Source organism: Strongylocentrotus purpuratus, unplaced genomic scaffold (assembly GCF_000002235.5).
Source record: "Strongylocentrotus purpuratus isolate Spur 01 unplaced genomic scaffold, Spur_5.0 spur5_scaffold_18, whole genome shotgun sequence".
Taxonomy (NCBI): Eukaryota; Metazoa; Echinodermata; class Echinoidea; order Camarodonta; family Strongylocentrotidae; genus Strongylocentrotus; species Strongylocentrotus purpuratus.
In genome coordinates, this window is record NW_022145603.1 from 28570195 (window position 1) to 28592094 (window position 21900).

A 21900-nucleotide genomic window follows, 5' to 3' on the forward strand; every position below is an offset into this window, starting at 1 on the left:
TAAGCTAATGCCCCCCCCCCCCCTTTATGTCGCAAACTACTTTTAAGATGTTAGTATATAACTAATTCAATCCAGTTCAATTCAAATTGTATTGATTAAAATCCAAACAAATATAAACATTCTCATTCTCAATAAAATTGTTTTTTTTTTTCTTTTCTTTTCTTAAAAAAAAAAAAAGGAATAAGAAAAGCCAAAAATACAACATGATAGTAAAACAATACGTATAAATATGTCTTATGTTTACATACTCCTCCCAACGAGGTGACCGAAACAATATGATCCTATTCCAAATGCAACCTCGTGGGAGACAGTGAGCATGGGATGACAATAAATAATACTTTTTTTACAATACAAAATTTTGACGAGATTAATAATATGGAGAAAACAAAAACAACCAAAGCAGAACAACAACAAAACAAAAAAGCAATTAGTGTTCTACTAATCTCGTATATTGTCCTATCTCTATCTTATAATAGACTTAATATTGCAAAGTCAAAATATATTAACAGTATAAGGATTAATAGCAATGTAAATGGAAAAGGTAACACATTACAAGGTCAATTAACAGACTTCAACTTTATATAGATTTGTATTGTTGTTAAAGGGGGAGGGTAGGGGAATTTTACGTGTTTTGTATATAGATTTATTATTTGTCAGTAGTTCTATTCATTTGTCATATAGTTCGCCTATTCAAAATATTATTATTGCGTTTATGTCAGCTTCCTAATTGGACATCATTAGTTAAAATTTCTCAACTAGACTCCAAGATTATATTAGTATTACACTGTGTTTACCGATTGAGCTAACATGGGTTGATGACAAGTTGATTTGTAAAATTAGTATGCAGATCGTATAGTCAATGGATTAAAGGTCGGGTGACATCCCAATATAAGTTATTTCTGTTGATATGCAGGGCTGCATACAATTCTAATTTGTTTATTCAAACATCTAAATATTTCTTAGATTTTTAAATATTTGCTAAAGTAATTTTCTCAGACCTGCTAAGCTCCACTTGTTAAAAGATGCTCAACATCTCATTCATCTTGTGACATCATCTGTCAATCATTAGTAAGCTAACAAGAGACAGTGGTATGAAGCTTCACCAGAGCTGACCACTTGTTTACAATATACTATAAAATACCAAAATAGGAGTTGCTGTAGCATCAACAGGAAAAGAAAGGTTATGTGGAGGTATTGTATGAAAGAATGCAATTCTTTTGCGAACATGTGCTGAGCTGGGGGAGTTACAAACCACAAACAAAAATACTTTACAAAGTATTTTAAAAATATATGATGTTTGAAGAAGAAAAAAAGTGAGTTGTATGCAGCCCTGCACATCAACAGGAATCAACTTATATTCGGATGTCACCCGACATTTAAGATATCTACTCCCTAATGTGTTCTTTTGTTCCTTTCTTTTCTACAGGGATTTGATGTACAACAATATCCAGAGTATCGAAGAATTTACGTTTGATTCTCTGGCGTCTCTCCTATATCTGTATGTAATTTCAATATCATTCACTTTGCTTGATGTTTACATCCGTGGACAAAGGATTTTTAGCAATATTTGCCCCCTGATCTGTACCAACGTGTATGAAACGAGCACCAGACAGTAATTAGATAGTAATAAATTATGATCAATTAACAGAAGCAGTATTAATACCGATCGCAAATAAAATATAGGCTCTACGAAGTAGTAGTATTAGTAGTACACTGTAGACAAATAAGCTTTTGTTTACTAATGTGTTTTTGTCCCACAAATCCAAACAGATGCACACTAACACATAAATGTTTAGGTGCTAGTATTCAAACACTTAAAACGAAGGTAAATTAGCACTTACTGTTTAACAATCAGTTCATCCGCGTGTTATGGGGCTTTCACATATACACTCCGGGGCCCGAACGGCGAGTAAAAACAGACATTTCAGTAATTTTCAGCCGGTGTCCGGCCGGCTGCCGTAAAGTTCCAACGGGCGCCGGGACAGTTTTTTAAGTGGTACGGGCGCCGTGGGGCTGAGTTGGCTGCTCCCAATTATCCCTGCTTTTTATCTGACCGTTAGGCCGTAGAAAGCCCGTAAAGGTCCCGTAGGCACCCGGCCGACACCTTGCCGGCACCCTTACGGGCGCCTTGCATTTCTCTCGACCAATTTTCACCGGGCACCTCCCTGGCGCCGCAGAATATTTGACCACACATGCCGTAAAATCGGAAATGAAAATCGGAAGATTCCCGTACGGTCTCTAAAAACACGGCAAGCCACCGGGTAGGGAAAATCGTACGGGGCCCGATTTATATGTGACCTAGGCATTAGTTCTGTCTCTTACTGTTAGACAATGAATCGTTTATCCGTTGTGAAATTGGTCAAGATAAGTAATGCCTGGATTACATTTGGCCTGTGATTAGTCTACATAGCCCGTATCCTGCCCGTATCTCCTTTTCCGTGCGGCCTCCGTATGGAGGCGGAATGCGGCCGTGAGATTTTCGTACGGATTCACGGGCTCCGCGGGGCTCTGCGATTTTGTTTCGCAGAAAGTTATACAAATTTGAAAAAATCGTAAGCCCGTAGTCCGTAGACATGCCGTAGGTGTCAATGCACAATCCCCGCACGGGCATTGCGCAAAGGACCAGTCTTGATCGTGCAGCAAACGCACGATGTTTCGGTGAACATGGAGGCAACAAATCGCTTAAAAACGGCACGGTGGTTGCAAGGTCGCCGCGCCTTTTCCGCGCAACCTTTGCACGGAAGCTGCACGGGCTCCGTACGATTTCCGTGCGGAGGCTGCGGAGACAACACGGATACTGCATTGAAATTGCACGATATCCGTACAATCTCCGAGCAGCCTCTGTACGGATTTGCCCCGGCCTGCCCCTTAGGGCCATTACTAGAAATGGCACGATGCTCGTAGATAATGTAAACACAAACATCGAAGCCCGTAGCCTATACGATGCCCCCAAAATCGCATGAAACATCGTAGACTATAATGTATCGTACGGCGCCCGGGGCAAATGTAATCCAGGCATAAGCGTTTGTAGACACGCTTCTGCTAGCAGTTCACAAGCACTATTTTCAGAAACAATTGGTTGAAATTGGTTGAAGTATACGAGTTATGCCCTATTACAAGTTCTTGTTTTACTCTCTCTGGAACCAGGTTTTTCCATGATTCTGAATTGGGAACTGTCGATCGTAACGCACTTGCTGGTCTCACATCTATAAAGAAAATGTAAGGAAACTTTCTGATTTCAGTTCTTATTGTTGTTATTTTTTTGCCTTCTTTTCTGGAGCTGATGACTACAACCCAATGGCATTTGATTCGAGTAAAACGAAATGTAATAACTCTAATTATACAGATTAAAAGACATGGTTTGCCTCACAACTCTAACTATCGTTGCTATCCTCCATGTGAATGGTCTTTGTAGCGAGGTATATATTCATTGATTTGGATTAGACATCAATTATATCTTTGAAACGCTAAGCATAGGCGACGTAGGACTTACATATGTACATTTCATTTCCAATCACAGAAAAGAATAAAGGACTTTGCGTTAGAAGTCTGCAACATGTAATCAAGACAATTCAGGTGCACTTCTAGAATATTAATGGGAGCGGGGGGATTTTGCGGTTCGTGCGTTATTTTTCTACAAGTGCTTCGCTAAAATCCTGTTATAATCTTCAGGGAAGGAACTTGAGCCTCCAGGCCCCTTCTACCACTATTTCACTACCCTTTTCTCTTATCATCCAGGTCTACATCTGATAATCGTCTGTGTTGTCTTCTAAAGGACAACGTGAACGTCACCTGCGCTAGGACATCACCGTCGGGTCCATTGGAAACCTGTAGCAGGCTCTTTCCGAACTTGGCCTTGAGGATTGCAGGATGGTTCATGGGGTTGTTGGCTTTGGGCGGTAACGGGGTCGTTCTCTTTGTTCGGCTACGGGATAGGAAGGAGCACACATCTAAGGTTCAGAACACCATGATTGGTAGCTTAGCAATGGCTGATATTCTGATGGGACTGTACATGATCATCATAACTTCTGCTGATGTTTACTACGGTGACGAGTTCTATCTCATTGCTCCTCAATGGCGGGATTCCCACATGTGTCGATTCGCAGGTTTCCTCGGGTTTCTCTCGAGTGAGGCATCGGTCCTTACCTTGACCCTGATCACCGTTGATAGGTTCATTAGCATCGTGTTCCCCTTCGGGAAGCTTAAGATTCAACACAAGGGTTCCTTGATTCTCGTCGGGTTAGCCTGGTCATTTACCATATTGTTAAGTCTAGGTCTTGTGATTGTTACATCCTACAGACCAGATATCTACGGACTTTCCGACGTGTGCCTTGGTCTCCCGCTCCATGTTGATCCACAGGACACAGGAATGCTGGTTATCAGCGGAGATCGGTATTATGGGTATCACGTTAACTATGAGAACACTAACAAAAGTTTTAGACCTCCATGGTTATTCTCCATTATAATCTTCATTGGATTAAATTTGGTTTCCTTCGCTTTCATCTTGGTCTGTTACATCCTGATCTTTATCAAGGCCAGTCGGTCTTCGGCTAAAGTCCGCAACACCAAATCCCATAAGCAAGATACCAAATTGGCCGTTCGTATGGCACTGCTCGTTGCTACCGACCTCGCTTGTTGGATGCCAGTAATCATCATGGGCATCCTTTCTCAAACTGGCGCCGTCACCCTCGATCCTTCCCTCTACGCCTGGACAGTGATCCTCATCGTCCCCATCAACTCATCCATCAATCCCTTCCTCTATACCTTCATCATGTACATCGATGACAGAAAGAAGAAGAAGAAGAGAAAGAGCAAAGACAACCAAGTGAACTTACCAGAAGTGCAAACCAACGCAGTGTAAATCAGCCTCCTGTCACCGTACCGACCAAAGATCCAATCTCTCGCGTGTAAGGTAGTGGAGTTTAACCATCACTTCACAATTGTTATTATTATTTGCTTATCTTTTAAAATATTGTTATTAACATGATGCTCAAACTTTGTTTATTGATAAATACTATATTTCCTACGAGATGCTACATATATAATATTTATTTTCGTTTTATCAGCGCTCAGATCAGTATTCTGTAAAAGCGCTTAATAAGAATAAATCATTATTGTTGCTAATAAAAAGCATGTACTGTTGGCAGAACACGCTCCGGATACTAAGAAAACCTCTGTCTGCAGAAAGATTTAAGATCTGTTGATGGAATCTACAGCCAACGGGGCTGGCCGTCTAATGGACCGTCAATGTCACACTCGTGGGCCTCCTAACAAATCATTGTTTAGGGTTCACTCCCCCCCCCCCCACCCCCCCCCCCCCAATGGTTTTCGTGAATCTTGTGTCAATGTTGGTCTCGTCGACTGTCGGTCTAATAGGCTATGGGTCTCGTGAATCTTATGTCAATGTTGGTCTCGTAGGCTGTCGGTCTAATGGGCTATGGGTCTCGTGAATCTCGTGTCTCGTCGGCTGTCGGTCTAATGGGCTATGGTTCTCGTGAATCTTATGTCAATGTCGGTCTAATGGGCTATGGGTCTCGTGAATCTTATGTCAATGTCGGTCAAATGGGCTATGGGTCTCGTGAATCTTGTGTCAATGTTTGTCTCGTCGGCCGGCGGTCTAATGGGCTACGGGTCTAGTGAATCTCGTGTCAATGTTTGTCTCGCTGGCTGTCGGTCTAATAGGCTACGGGTCTCGTGAATCTTGTGTCAATGTTGGTCTCGTAGGCTGTCGGTCTAATAGGCTATGGGTCTCGTGAATCTTGTGTCGATGTTTGTCTCGTCGGCCGTCGGTCTAATAGGCTATGGGTCTCGTGAATCTTGTGTCAATGTTGGTCTCGTAGGCTGTCGGTCTAATGGGTTACGGGTCTCGTGAATCTCGTGTCTCGTCGGCTTTCGGTCTAATGGGCTATGGGTCTCGTGAATCTTATGTCAATGTCGGTCTAATGGGCTATGGGTCTCGTGAATCTTGTGTCAATGTTTGTCTCGTCGGCCGGCGGTCTAATGGGCTACGGGTCTCGTGAATCTTGTGTCAATGTTGGGCTCGTGGGCTGTCGGTCTAGTGGGCTATGGGTCTCGTGAATATTATGTCAATGTCGGTTTAATGGGCTATGGGTCTCGTGAATATTATGTCAATGTCGGTCTAATGGGCTATGGGTCTCGTGAATCTTGTGTCAATGTTTGTCTCGTCTGCTGTCGGTCTAATGGGCTATGGGTCTCGTGAATCTTATGTCAATGTCGGTCAAATGGGCTATGGGTCTCGTGAATCTTGTGTCAATGTTTGTCTCGTCGGCCGGCGGTCTAATGGGCTACGGGTCTAGTGAATCTCGTGTCAATGTTTGTCTCGCTGGCTGTCGGTCTAATAGGCTACGGGTCTCGTGAATCTTGTGTCAATGTTGGTCTCGTAGGCTGTCGGTCTAATAGGCTATGGGTCTTGTGAATCTTGTGTCGATGTTTGTCTCGTCGGCCGTCGGTCTAATAGGCTATGGGTCTCGTGAATCTTGTGTCAATGTTGGTCTCGTAGGCTGTCGGTCTAATGGGCTACGGGTCTCGTGAATCTCGTGTCTCGTCGGCTTTCGGTCTAATGGGCTATGGGTCTCGTGAATCTTATGTCAATGTCGGTCTAATGGGCTATGGGTCTCGTGAATCTTGTGTCAATGTTTGTCTCGTCGGCCGGCGGTCTAATGGGCTACGGGTCTCGTGAATCTTGTGTCAATGTTGGGCTCGTGGGCTGTCGGTCTAGTGGGCTATGGGTCTCGTGAATATTATGTCAATGTCGGTCTAATGGGCTATGGGTCTCGTGAATATTATGTCAATGTCGGTCTAATGGGCTATGGGTCTCGTGAATCTTGTGTCAATGTTTGTCTCGTCGGCCGTCGGTCTAATGGGCTATGGGTCTCGTGAATCTTGTGTCAATGTTGGTCTAATGGGCTATGGGTCTCGTGAATCTTGTGTCAATGTTGGTCTCGTGGGCTGTCGGTCATTTTTTTTTAGACAGTGGCTCAGCATCCAGTATTGAAAGTTGCTGATGGAACGATAAAGGTCTTGGAGATAATTTACTTCTCGATGTATATACAAATGAAAATGTTATCATTCCATGTGCCTTCATAAATTCGCAAAGGATGGAAACTATTTTCTCAGTCAATGGGGCGGTATGTGTAGGGGGTTTTACAGTGAGGGAGGGGGGGGGGGATTCTGAAACATAATGTGATTTGTTTCTTCTTCATAAAAACCATATCAAATATATTTTAAGGTTAAAGGGGTTGGTTTTCCCTAACATAAAACAATTGGAATCGAGCGAGCTGCCACAGCATATAATTAAGAGAAAAGAGGGGAAAATATATAAGCCTATAGAATGAAACAAAAAGTATTTCCATGTATCTCACAAGATTGCATACAAGATGATAATTTACAAATTATTGTGTTGTTGTGCAGTTGAACGCAGCACCTTGTAAAACAATTAGGCTGTTAAACAAATTGTATCTTAGTGTTAATAACTTGTTGCATTAAATGTGTATACTAACGAGGGAGATATATATTGTGTTCTGTTGTAAATACTCTCACACCGTGATATATAATAAGTAATGATTATAAATGTTTCTAGATTTTGCTTGTCATGATGAAAAGGTCAAGACATGAAACTTATTAGAAACAATCATTTATATTTTATAGATTGTTATTATACATATAAATAAAAACATATTGTGTGGATAATGTGACATTATATCATCCATGTTTAATGAGCAGACTCGTGCAAATTATGTTAGTCCGAAAAAAATTATAAGACAAAAACAAAGCTCTGCTATATCTTGCAAGAATCACTATCCACCCAATTTTCAAAATTCCCAAAACTTTGTATTACCTTTAAAGTCAACGTATAGCGGCTGACTGACACAAGTTGATTCAACTTTTAAGGCATTTGTATACGCGATTTGGAAATGTATAGAGGACTAGTTATATTATAATTCTAATCGAGAGTATAATCTTCTATTTGGTTCATTACAGACCGTGTTCATTATTAAAGTCGACGTATAGCGGCTGACTGACAGAAATAGACAGCAGTCTTATTTATGAACACGTTTTTTTTATGTTTGGCTTCGTGCCAGTACCGTAAATTGTAATGGTAACATTAATCATGACGGGATTTGTTTTTATTAAGCGAATAAATATAATTTAGATTCTTTAGTAATTACTTTATGTGTCAGGTTTATCTTTTGTTTAAGTTATCCACTTCGTCATGCAAAACAGTCACCAGTAACATGATGAAGGATTGCATCAATTTAGGCCAATTATTTTCAAGGTTTATAATAGTGGGTTCTTATGGGGAATTTGACACCGTTCCAGTGTTTACCCTATAAAAGTTATTGTCAATCACCAAGAGCGGCCTTCACTTTACAACCTGCAGATCTTATACAATTCACTGTGCCCTATATAACTAGCTGAACCTGAATTCTCAAAATAACTACATTTCCCCTCACCCTCAAGAGCGAGGGCAAGCCGTTGGTCCACGAGTAATTTCGCCGCTGGGACAACAAATTTCGCTGCCTAGCTGAGAGACATGCATGTGCACGTATTAACTGGTAATTCAACCATATCTGCGTGGCGTCAGCGAATTATGATGCAATACACATGACCACTGATTACTATATGGCTTCAGTTAGTTTCACAAAGTCTTGTCTCGATAGGTACTATATATGAACATTCTACAAAAAAGGGGCCATGCATGGATGCAAATTATTTAAATTTCAATGAATTTCCATATTTCTCTTATAGTGATCCATATTCATTTTTAATGTAATTTCTAAAATGTTTGTTTACGTACATATTTAAAAGGCGCCTAAAAGATAAGAGTTCTGGTTACAAAAAATTATAACAAAATAATTCTCACAGAACCAAACAAAACTTACGCTGAATGTTCAAGAATACAAATAAATGTCACTTGCCAAACAATTTTGGTAGAAAATGTATACTGGCTGAGTAATGAGAATATAAATACAAAGAGGAAATCAAGGTAAGTAACCCCGACACCATTTGTGTAGTCCCATATACATCTTTCTGTGTACAGTGCTTGTTACTTTACCAACTTGGCCAAATTTATTATGATTTTGATGACTCCAGAACCTTCCAGTACACCCTAATACTTACATGCTATATGACCAACTTTTTCTGATTCATTCCACACCTTTTCGTTCACAATGCAATCGCATAACCAGAACTCACCTTTATCTTTAAGCATTCCATAGAATCGATATGAGCGAATAAGAAATGTTGCCGTTATTATTATTATTAGTATTAATATTATTTAATACATGGTGAAAACATATTGCGTTGTACTAAGAGCGTATGGGCTAATAATTATGACTTCACGGGCTTGATAAGTACAGGAAAGGGTGCAATTGAAATAACGCCTGATTGACTGATATAATTATGGGCCAAAATGAACCTTACAAATGGGTATGGGTTTAGACGATTCAGCCGCATCCCTACCTAAAACCAAATCTGAGTAGCCCCTCCCCCTGGATATATTGATTGATTGATGGTTGGTTTTGTTGGTTGATTTATTTATTGGTTGATCGAATGATTTGTTCGTTGATTAACTAATCGATTAGTTGACTGACTGAATGATGAGTCGATTGATTTATTGTTTGAATGATTGATTGATTGATTGATTTATTGAATTGCATTAATATGTCATTAATTGGTTGATTGATTGAAAGATTCAGTGATTTATTGATTGAACTAATGATAACATGAATGATTGATTGATGCATTGCACGATTAGATAGCTTGATTCATGTTATTCGTCAAGTATGATGCAAATTTAAGTCTTGTCCAATATACAAGACAAAGATAAACTTGCAAAAGATGACCCATGGAAAGCCAATATAATAAGCATAATTTACCTATATGGTTTTTAAATTTTAACATTAATGAGGCATAATTATATAAATTTATATAAAATTAACATATTGTTATTTTATATATAACAATCAATTCATCCCTCCCATTCCAACTTTAATTTAAACACAATGTGATGTCACATTATTACTTGATACACAGCATGAATCAATATTATTTTGGTTATTTTATGCAAATCTACGCAAATAATAAATAAAATAATGCGCGGGGTTTAGAGTGAGGCAATAGATTATACATTTAGCCTCACGGGAGTGAAGTAAGAGAAAGAACTCAAGAGAAGCATTAATTTTGTTCATAAGTCAATTTTCATCGTACATCTCCTAAATATTCAGTTCCTAATTATATGCAAATTTATGCTAAAAGGAAAATATTTATTAGAATAGTGATATCGACTCCACTTTGGCTTTTTCGAAAGGAAATTAGTAGTAAGCAGATAAATAAAAACATTTAGAAAGAGAGAGAAAAAGGAGAGAGAGAGAGAGAGAGAAAGAAGGGGCGAAAACGAGAGAGACACACAAAGAGAGATGAAGGGTGGTGACGTTTAAAGGTCGGTCCCCAGAAGTAAATAATCATATCTGATTGATACACGTCTGTAAAAGCCCAACACACACACAAACATTCCTAGCTCATTTTTCCTGATTGAGGTGTCATATGAAAGGGCAGAAAATGAACTTTCTAGAAATGTGATTTTCTCTTTGAAATTCAGATACCGTCCGCCAAATGACTTTTTAGTACCCTTTCTTTAAATCTATTCTAATCACTCATGCGTGAAATATGGATCATGTGATTTGCATCAAATGAAAGAGGGGGATATAAGCTTTAAAATATTTGTCATTTATTGATTATAATTGTGATTAAGTTATGATAGAACATCGATAATAGAACTTTGCAAACTTGCATTAGTAGTAAAGCCGTGGATTTAATCATTGGCATATTGTATTGTTTATAGTCGGTTTCCAGCTTGACTGATTCTATTGTTCTGTAATCTGTATTTCGTTTTGGAGACACTTTTAGTTTATTTTGGTTTTGTGTATAAATACACAATTCGGCACTGTAAGGGTTAATAGACCAACTAACCTTTCGTTTGTCACAAGTGCTGATTGACACAGTTGCTCATCTGTCACGAGTTGAGATCGGGCCAAAACAAAATACAAGACTAAACAGATGTGCCTTTTTGCAACGAGAAAACCAAAAGAGTTGCAAACTAACCGATTTTATGTCTTACCGATATGAAACTTCTTTTTACACGTGAATAGACTACTATTACACTAGGAAAAAATTTAATAATTACGAATCCCTGGGTAGAACTATCCTTTGATGAGTGCAGCGCCGCACATGGAGATCCTTCTGCATGACGTAGAAGAAAGTAACAAAAGTAATTTGAATACATTGCTTAGTATTAAAAAAAAAACATTTGGACGCGTCTACACTCTAGTCCAGTACACGGTACCATAGAACATGTACATGACCTGGAAAAGTTGATAAGTACAAGGTTTTTTTGTTGATTCGTGTTCTAGATGGGTATTGAAGTAAATTCAGCTTGGTTGCCAGCTTGGCAACCTTGAGCAACTTTTTTTATAGCCTAATTAGCATAATCATCTAATTATCATATGTGCAATATGTAATAATGTTGCTAATCTCAATCCAGGAAGCCTGAAAACATGGATAATACGACTTTTCAAGGGTTTTCTATGACGAGGAATTCATTTATGACACCAGTTTTTATTTTTAAGTAATGCAATTGTCTTAAAAAGCATAATTAGCATAATGAGCAAATAAGAATATGTTTAAAATATGGACTTCATTGTCATTGTTTATCTATAAACCCTGAAAATGGTGCAATGCAACATTGTAAATCACTTTTGAAAGACGACCAAGACCGAACGCCCTTACATATAATGTCCTTCTACACCCCTGTGACAACTATTCTACAGGCACTATATGACCTCACCGGAAAATGTTTGATTATTATTGGATCGATGGTCTTATCGAGGGGATCTTCGGTTGGCTATCGTGACCTGATTAAGTTGACAGGTCCATGTTGCGCTGAGTATTTCAAGGAGAGGTCAGTGCCAGTCTGTCAAATAATTTTCAATTGATACGATAAATATAGCACATATATGCATATATTTTTAAGAAGGGTCACACTTTCTCGATTTTCAAACTATCATATCACTTCAAAAGGAGTGTCCCATAAGTACGATAATATATATTCATGTATATGTACTTTTTTTAAATTATTTGACAGAAGCTTTATTTTCTGAATATATTCATATAATGGTATTCATCTATCATGAAACACACTACTGTGGGTGTTTATAGGGCCTGATAATTATACAATTCTTGAAAACATATCCTTTCTCGAAAAAGGTTTAACGACTTTTCATTCCTTTTAATATGTATTGGTTTAAGTTATTCGATAACATATCTTATTTATTGTTTAAACATTAAGATAATAGTTGTAGACTAAGTAAAGGATACTTAGTGCGACTTATTATCATTATAAAAATTATTATTATCAACTTTCTTGAGCTATCCACTGTTCTTTTCCAGTAAATTTAACAATATGACGTTTATACATGCCCTTTATCTGCTCACGATTAGACTCTTACTATACATACGTTAATCGATTAGGCATATTCGATGATATGACTGTCCGACACTTTGACAAAGTGATGCTAAACAAAACCCATTATCCATAAACAATGACATTTGTGTTTCTAAATTTGCCTGTTGTTCGTGATTAAAATAAAAGTACAGTATCATGCATATGAGAAATTGAGACCTATGAACTGACAGAACTAAGAAAGAAACAGCACATAAAAATATCAGACATTACCTGGGTTAAAAAATTAAAATTAAAAATACGGAAATTTGGTCCAAGTTCTGCCAAACGTAACGACATAATAATTAATATCCTAAAAATTCACATCCTTTGAAACATTATAGACTGTAATAAAAATGTTCACTGTTATTAATTCAAGATTCGTCCCCCCCCCCCCCTGCTTCAACTATGTCAACTTTGTGGCAGAACATAGGGTTAAACTGTCAGTTCATTTTGCTGAACGTTAACCTCAATCTTTGATATTTAAGTCATAGAATTAGACGTGAAATAACAAGACCTAATCACTAGAAAAAGAGACTTGTCAATTCTGGGCCGGAACCTGGGGTGAAATTATCATTTCTAAAGTATGAACTTCAACCTCAACCAACCGTCTCGTCCCCATTTCTCGAAGTTAATCATATTTCCAAAATTCTCATAAGGCAGTCTGTTTATCAGACTATACTGCTACGGATAGGACTGCGTCATCGGAGATGATCGTACATTCAACCAATCAGCGAGCAGGATTAAAAACTTTATTGCCATGGCCTGTATTTCCACCTGCAGATAGTTCGCACAGTGTGGCGTAACGCAGAACTCGACAGAAGGCCCCAGGGAAGGCTCTCGCGTTGAGCAGAGGATAGGAGACAGCGGTAAGGTTGTTACATGGATTTGGGAAAGTGAGGAGGGCGGGGCAGCGTATCTTCTTGTATAGCTCCAGCGGCTGGTCGTCACAAACACAGAACTGGACTGCGCTTATTTCACATTACGGATCAGAAAAGAATCCTCCTCCCATTAAGTTGAATCTACGCATCCCAGTTGGCTTACAATATGGATGTTTCTGTTTACTAGATACCTAGCTGAACGTAGCTGACTAATATTTGAAGAGTGTAATTTCCCGTCAAGAAAGGGCTTGTCTGGCCTGGTTTGCCTTCACGTAGACTTAGTTTAGGGTGCGTTTCGACGACGCATTTCGGCGAGGTGCATGTTCCGCTAGACGGGCGATGAGTGATCTGTAGATGAACTTGAACCACTCAATGAACCGAAGAAGCGACATAGATTGATAGCGAGCAGGGTGCTTACCGTTATCACGTTCAGCGGTACTCGAACACATCGGGAACAACGATGGCTTCAAGGACGTGTCTCGTCTTGGTCCTATGCGTTATTGCTTCTGCAGTATCAACAAGTAAGAGCTCGCTAAATCATTTCAGAATATCCTCTAAAACTATAAAAATATTACTCTTCAATAAGAATGTCTTTTATTAATGCTGTATCGATACCCATACAGAAGAAGGGTGATAAATCCAGTATTATCCTATAAAAATGCAGTCTGATATTTCCACATTATGCCCTTCACCTATATATTCTTGCCAGTATGTTGTTTATGCATGCTAGACACCCCAAATGCTACTATGTTGCAGACTTACAGTCCTCTTCTTTTCTCTGTTTTCAAGCTCTCTTTGCTCTTCTCCTCCTTGCCTATCCCTTTCTTCCTGTATTCCTTTCTTCTATTTATAATGTATATTATGTATTTGTGTATTCGGACGAACCCTTTACAAGCTATGCTTATCGGGATTCGCGCCTTCTTCCTTGTAATAAAAGTTCTTTAATTGTAGTTATGTTCCTACGTATAAATTGTATTGTTTAAACAGATCTCGAATATGTTGTCAAATTGAATGGAAGAAATAAATGTTCATTTGAATTGAATTGAATATCATGTTTTGTATATAGTAGGCCTATTTTTCTCTGCCAGACATGGTTGAGGAAATCATAGTTTTATTTGTAAACTTCATTCCTGGGTTATTTATTTACATTCTTTGTTTATTCCAGTGTTGAATGATTTTTAAATAAATATTATATCGGGGTATTTAATGTAATTCCTATGAAATCAAATCATGTACCTTGTGATTTACATTCTGGTGACCTGCCCACTATAGAAAGCAATACTGCCAGAAGAGAATTAAACATGCATACAAACGTTTGCTCAATCATTTAAAGCTTATCTGCCGTAGTTTACAGGAGGGATTAGAATGCCCTGCAAGGTCACTGGACAGGTGGTTATCTCATCAACTCAGCTCTCAGTTAACATAAGAAAAAGTGGATCATGGGGGACCAATGGTCACCGATTAGCCAGTGTCAAAGAGAAAATCTAATTTCTAGAATGTTCATTTCTGCCCTTTTATATGACACCTCAATCAGGAAAAACGAGCCAGGAATAACAAAGTTCTGTTTGTTTAAAGTAAGGCTTGCATTTCCATGATTTGATAAATGAGTTCATTTTTCACTAATTTTAATCACTCATGCTTGACAAACTCATCATATGATTTGCATCACATGAAAGAGGAGGATATAAGCTTTACAAATATGTGTCATTTATTAATTATAATTGTGATTAAGATATGATAAAACATCGATAATTCTCGGTTTCGTTTTTTTCTGGGACGCACTGTATATAGGTCACCGGAGATTTGCATGGTTTCATTGTGACTGCTCTGTGAAGCATTGACTTTTGCACGGTGTGGTATGGTGTGAAACACTGGTATAATATGGTGGCCGTCTTACCATAGTGTGGGTTTAGAGCAGTTTAATATTAGGGACTTTTCGATTTGCACGACGAGGACGTGGACTGCGACGTGTGACATCCTTTCAAGGCAATGTGACGTCCTTTTAAGGCACTAGATAGAAGTGACATCACATTGCCTTAAAAGGGTGTCATATGAGCAGTCCACGTTCTCGTCGTGCAAATCTAAAAGGCCCTAATGGTGGTTGGGTGACAACTTGTGTCACAATTATTTCACAGTTTTCTTTTTGCTGAGTGACACATGTGAGGACAAAATGGTGACAGTGTTTCCACACTGTGGGCTTATAAGGGTTGTACAGTATAGCTTATGTCCCTGGTTTCATATCGTTCTACTGAGTTTGTCCCACTGTACGTAGCCAAAGGGGTAAGTAGAGTATAGGAAAACAAGAGGATTTACAACACTCCCATGACTGCTAACGCTGAGTGCACACAAGTTTCAAACTTTTACTCAGTGGACTAAACAGAGCATCACAGTGTGGATGAATACTTATTTTTAAACCACAGTTGTGGGCTTAGAATACCATTGTGTTCACACTGCCAAAGAATTTAGTTTGAGTGTGTATACATTTTTATTTCACTTCATTTCTATTTTTTCATTCCCAACAAAATACAATACATAATAACGAATACAATGTAAAATGTATTCAAAACATAGTTACATTTTTAATAAACAAATCTTAACAGTAATTTATACATTTGAGGAAGACAAAAATTGAATTATGAATTTAACTGCATTAATAATTGGAGGAAATACATCACAGTGTTCCCAGAGTGAATTATAATCCCACCTCCCTGGTATTACCCAACCAACACGTACAGTCACGCAATCTATATCTCAATATTACGTTCAGAAGCCTCTAAGGGTACGTTTATGCTCAAATTTTCCTGGCCAGAAAGAGGCATTTGTTACGCGTTTAGTTCAAAACACGGTTGCGTCCTTTCTCATTTTTGTAGAATTACCGAAAAACGGCGTTCGTAATCGCCGATCTTAAATTAACAAAAATGTGCGTTTTGGATCGGCGATTCTGCAAAAAGACGTTTCTGGGGGAAGCGAATCCAGCTGCAGAGCCAGAGAAGTGAGCATAAACAGTACGTCATGGAACTGTGATTACGATGAGCGTTTCAAATCGCTCATTCTGCCTTCAAAATTGAGCATAAACGTACCCTAAAATAACAATTGTTCGTTTGTGCATATCTAACGGACAGGATACCGACTATTTTGACTTGATAAAGACGAATTCGAGCAGACTGCCTTGATCTGAGATGCCTTTGAGTGCGAGAATGGTATCGAGAGCTGTAGTCATTACAAAATAGCTTTATTTCATTCTGGTTTAAATCGAACTATGTGACCTGAAGTAATAACAGAGATATATCCGCATGCCACTTGATTTTATTAGAGGTTATGAAGAGGTGCACATCTGACACTGCTTTTATTTTCTATTCTGGTTCTTGGGTTGATTATTATTTGTTCATTAGCTCATTTGTTAATATTTTGTATTTTGTATTGATTCATTTTTTTGGTTGTTTATTCTAGTTATTTGTTTAGTTATATATATTGTTCATGTATCGTTATTTGTTTATTTCCTTCCCTTCTTTTTTTTTTTTGGGGGGGGGGCTGTAGGAGGGGGTTGGGTTAAATGACAAATATTTTTTGGATGAATTAGCAAATGCAACTAAGACAATCATATTATTAAATTGTCATTCCTTTTTTAGTCAGCACTTTTATTTCATTGTGCCGCCCCTTTTACAAAATGCTTGATATAAACGCCCCTGTTAGATGTTATTCAACTCTGGTAAGTACATAAAGTGCACAGTTCAAGTCGAGGTAATGATAATACAGACGACATCCGGAGGGCATGCGTGTAGTTTAGTTTTTTTTCTTTTCTTTTTTATTTTTCTCCACTTTTACACGCGCCTTGATCGCAATGGCATCGCCACACCGTTTACAATCGGGGGGGGGGGAGGGGGGAGCGTTGAACCGAATATTGTGATTATTCAGCTGACCTCCCATAAACAGAAAAGAAGAGGAAGAAAAGGTCATATTCATCAGTTCACCTTAACAATACAGAAGTTCTCGACAAATAAAGATTGTTAAAGGTGGGTCTGTTATAGGCCTACTACCACCCCCCCCCCCCTTTTTTTCCTCCTAACCTGTTTTATTTTGGAATCACAAACCTTAGGACTAATGCCCCAAAATCCAAATAATGAACTATTTTTTAATTTGAAATTATAAACTACCTTCATGGGAAGTTTGTGTTTCAGAATTATGAACCTCGGGTAATCAACCTTCAATATACGAATATGACTCCATATTATTATATATTACGATCCTGAACCTGCACTATTCGTTTCATTCTGTTAGGAATAATTTCCAATCATTACCAAAACCGAAACATTACATTTAAGCCTGAATCAGAAACACTCTCTTGAGTAGCACCTTTTTGTCAGCTGGATGCATAGCCATAACAAATATTTTACCAAGGAGTGTCAGTGTGTGTAATGCGTATGGTTTCAAAATAGATGTGTCTTTGAATTCTCTTTTAATATACGGATTGCATACTGATATTTAGTTGGTTTTAACAAGCGAAGAGAAATAAGAGAAAGAGGTTCTTGAAATTTTGAGGAAAATCTGATTAGAAATGGGGAATGTTTTTGAAATTACAATATATGAAACACAAAAAGGAGTCTCTGTGATCCATATCTATGTATTTAAAAAAAATACAATGCTCTTCGTTATAAATGAAGGAATAGATTTGTTTCATAAAGGGGTTATGTAAAACAGATTTGCGGTGATTATATCTAGGTTGAATGAATAACTGCTTTTTTTTCTTCAGAGAGAAAATACAAATTATTTCCTTTAGTACAGAGCAAATGGGAGGGGACCTCACAACAAAGATGCTAATTTGAGTTTTTTATCAAGCAGATTTTGCTCAAGCTGCCATCGATCTGTTTCTCTAATTTTTCTGTTCCTATCTTAATTATATATTATGATGACATTTGTATTTCGTTGGAAATCAAAATACACGAATGAAAAAATTAAAGGAAAAATACAACTCGAGAATACTTTTAAAATCGTGACACACATTTAAGCTGTTCGTCACCCATGTACCTCCTTAAACCTTGGTCTAAGTTTCTCGAAACCGTCATAAGTCTAAGTTTGTGGAAAACTCATAGAGATGCGTGTTAATTCTACAGCACACGTTTCAATGGGATATCCAAGAAGCTAGACTTATGTCGGTTTTGAGGAAGGTCCCTTCGTCTCATGTAGGGCAAAACATCTCGAATTTGAAAAGCTCCGTAACACAAAGATTCTGATTGGTTTAAGGTCAGACATTTGAACAATATGTGCATGCAACGATAATCTTGATTGGTCATTGTCATTGTGCGATTGATTGCAACTTTTTGAATTCGGGACACTAGTCTCCAGGAAGTTATTCTCATTTGACAGTTAAACAAAATTAGGTCTTGAACAGAGCCTAACTATGTCGGAGCGTTGTATCGTGCGCCTGTAATCCAGCTAACAATGAAAGTAACAAACTGATTCAGCCGAGGACGCAGGTTCGAAACTGAGTGACTTCTTTCGGATGGTGACGTTAAAGGTCGGACTCCAGACGTAATATTCATATCTGATTGATACACGTCTGTAAAAACTCAATTACACAAACACATGGTTGTGCCCGATGTAGCTACAGTACAGGGACTATTGACCGCGATCTCTGTCTTCTCAGCTAAGACCTTCGGATAGGCATTACCACCGACAAGTGTGTGCGCATGCAAACTAAATCTGATCTACTTTTAGTGAGAAATTCTCTATATTTTGGCCTTGGTTTAGGTTAGAGACAGGGAGGCGATCCCGGGGTGGCGGATGGGGTGGGATACGTTCCCCCTCCATCATTTTAGGGTGGATCGTCCCCCTCCCCCCTTCCCCCTCTCCCCCCCCCCCCCCCTGCCAAATTTGAAAAAAAGTGCAAATAAACATTTAAGGTACAGTAAATACTAACTAAAGACTGCAACACACTTTTAGGTTCTGCATGGAGGGCCCAAGAGTGCAGCGTTTAGACTAATACAAATACAAACAATCTTCTCGCTCGGTCGCTACGTAAGTAACGCCCCCTCGTATAATATCCCTCAAAATATACAACCCCTCGGACTGCACACTATTTTACCGCAAAGTAAAAGTGAAGTGTGAAAAAGCTATATTGCTTGTTTGCATACTATTGTTTGTTTTGCTAAGGAATGTAATGTTTTAATACAAAATCATGTAAGGGGGTAGTCACTTCCGTTACCTTCACCCCTCTCGTTCGCTATGCTCCCTCGTACTTCGCATTTCACCCCAACCCCCCCCCCCCCCCGGTCATGAAAATAAATCGCAGCCCCTTTGGGGTAGTGTTATCCAAAAATATTAAATATGACAATATTTTCATAACAAAATGATATTACGTACTAGTTATCAACTTTTTCTCACACGTCGACTGCTCAATCCAATAACAAATTGCATTAACAAAAGGGAAAGGTTATCGTACTGTTTTATTTGCAGAACTCCAGAGCAGCTAGAGACTGCTCAGATCGCCTCGTTGTAAGCGCGGCAAGATTTCTATATTGTTTACTTCGAATATTCAGAAATTCGTAACAATATTTCAAGGGTGTCATGACGTACAATGATTCCACTATTCATGAGGTTATATCACAGTTGCCATATTTCTTATTCTTGGACGGAAATCTGTCGGGTGAGGGGGGCAAAGCGTCCCCTATGGTCCTCCTTCAAATACGCCATCTCAGTGTTCTCGTCCAACTGGTTTCACAGGTGACACCTTACAGGAAGGAATTGCACTCTAATACCGGAAGTGAAACCTTTCAATGATTTCCACGTCGCCTCACATTGCAAGGTTATCGGTCGGTTTCGAGATTATGGAATGCATTATCAATTGCACTTTGTATTCCGGATTCATCATATCGCTTCACTATAGTGCAACAAAGGCTTAGTCTGTAAATACAGACCCGGTATTCTGTGTAAGCCTCTCTGCATTTAAGTGTACACTTAAAGGCAGGCTTTGCTACTTCAGCTAGAAGGGATTAGACCACCCAGCGAGCCAGTGAGGTCACTGTGACAGGTGGCTTTCTCATTAACTCAGCTCTCATTTAACATAAGAAAAAGAGGATCATGGGGACCAACAGGCACCGATTGGGGATGTTTTCTATATAGAGGGAGCAAGTAGCTTCAAGTAGGACAGTGGGGCTTAAAGGTTTATCTTCTCGATACATACTGTGACACATAAAGCAGTTAATTGTTGAAGTTTGGTGCCTAGATCTATTATTCAATTCAATTCAATTCAAATATATTTCACATCTCTTTAAAAACATATCAGAAGATATACAAACAAATCAGTATAAAAACAATATAAATATAAAAACATTAATTGCCATGGTACTATGAAAGAAGGATGAAGGGTGGTGGATGCGAGAGATCAACAAGGCCATTGTCCTGTCAAGGCTGATCCCCTATATTACCACACTTCAAGAGAAATACATTAAACAAATTATGAAAAAAACAATCAAACAAAAAAAATAGTATAACTTAGCATAACCACAACATAACTAATTACATAAATCACATAAAACGAAATTAGATGAAATAAAACTACTAACTATTAAGAAGATAAGATTGATATGTTTTCCCGAATGCAAGAAAAGTTAATAATGCTTTTAGTACATGTGGCAAGCCATTTCGTAACTGTGCCAGGGCCTTTTAAACTTACCGTGGTTCTTGAAAAATTAAAATTATAAAAAAGTACATACATTTCATTGAAATTTTTGTTTTATACTTTTTGATGTTGCTATTTTATTACAAATAGTCATGAAAATGATTGGGTAATAATTGTTTAGAACAAGAAAACGATGCTATAGTTGTAATTTATTTAAATAACAAATATTCAATATTTTTAACTTTGTATGTATTACTATAAATATAAAATATCTTCTTCTTGATATTATTGTCCAACTGAATATTTTCAGATTTTTCTGCCTTTTATTCCCTCCCGATGTGCTGTAGTCTTTTATTATTATCTCTCTTTTCTCCCGTCGTGTATAGTCTAGTCTCCCATTTTTGGTACACTCCTTGCTTCTTATATACCACCTATTTCTTAATGTATTCTTAGGTAGTCATAAATAATTCATCCCATCAGGTTTATCTTGTTGCTTATTCATGTACCAACCAATTGTTTGGTCAAGAGAGGACCCCAAAACTTCCAAGGTCTGCTTTTAACAGGGTCTCCTCGTCTTTCTTATTTTATAGTTCATTTCTTAGTTTATCATTGCCACAACTTGTTTGCATTGTAAATGTAAATGTGTAATGATCTAATGTTATGCTCTAAGTGACATTTTAAAGAAAGACGAATAGATATTTTATCGCATCTTATCTTATCTTATTGCAATGACCATATCGTGTATTGGGTGTAGACGAACCCAGTAAAAAAAAATTCACACCTAAGCTCCGGACCCCAGTATGTATTTGCATACAGTAAAGCATAGGCTTGCAAATGTTTCATTTGTGCTCTAGCATGTATATACCTTTAGCAAATTTATT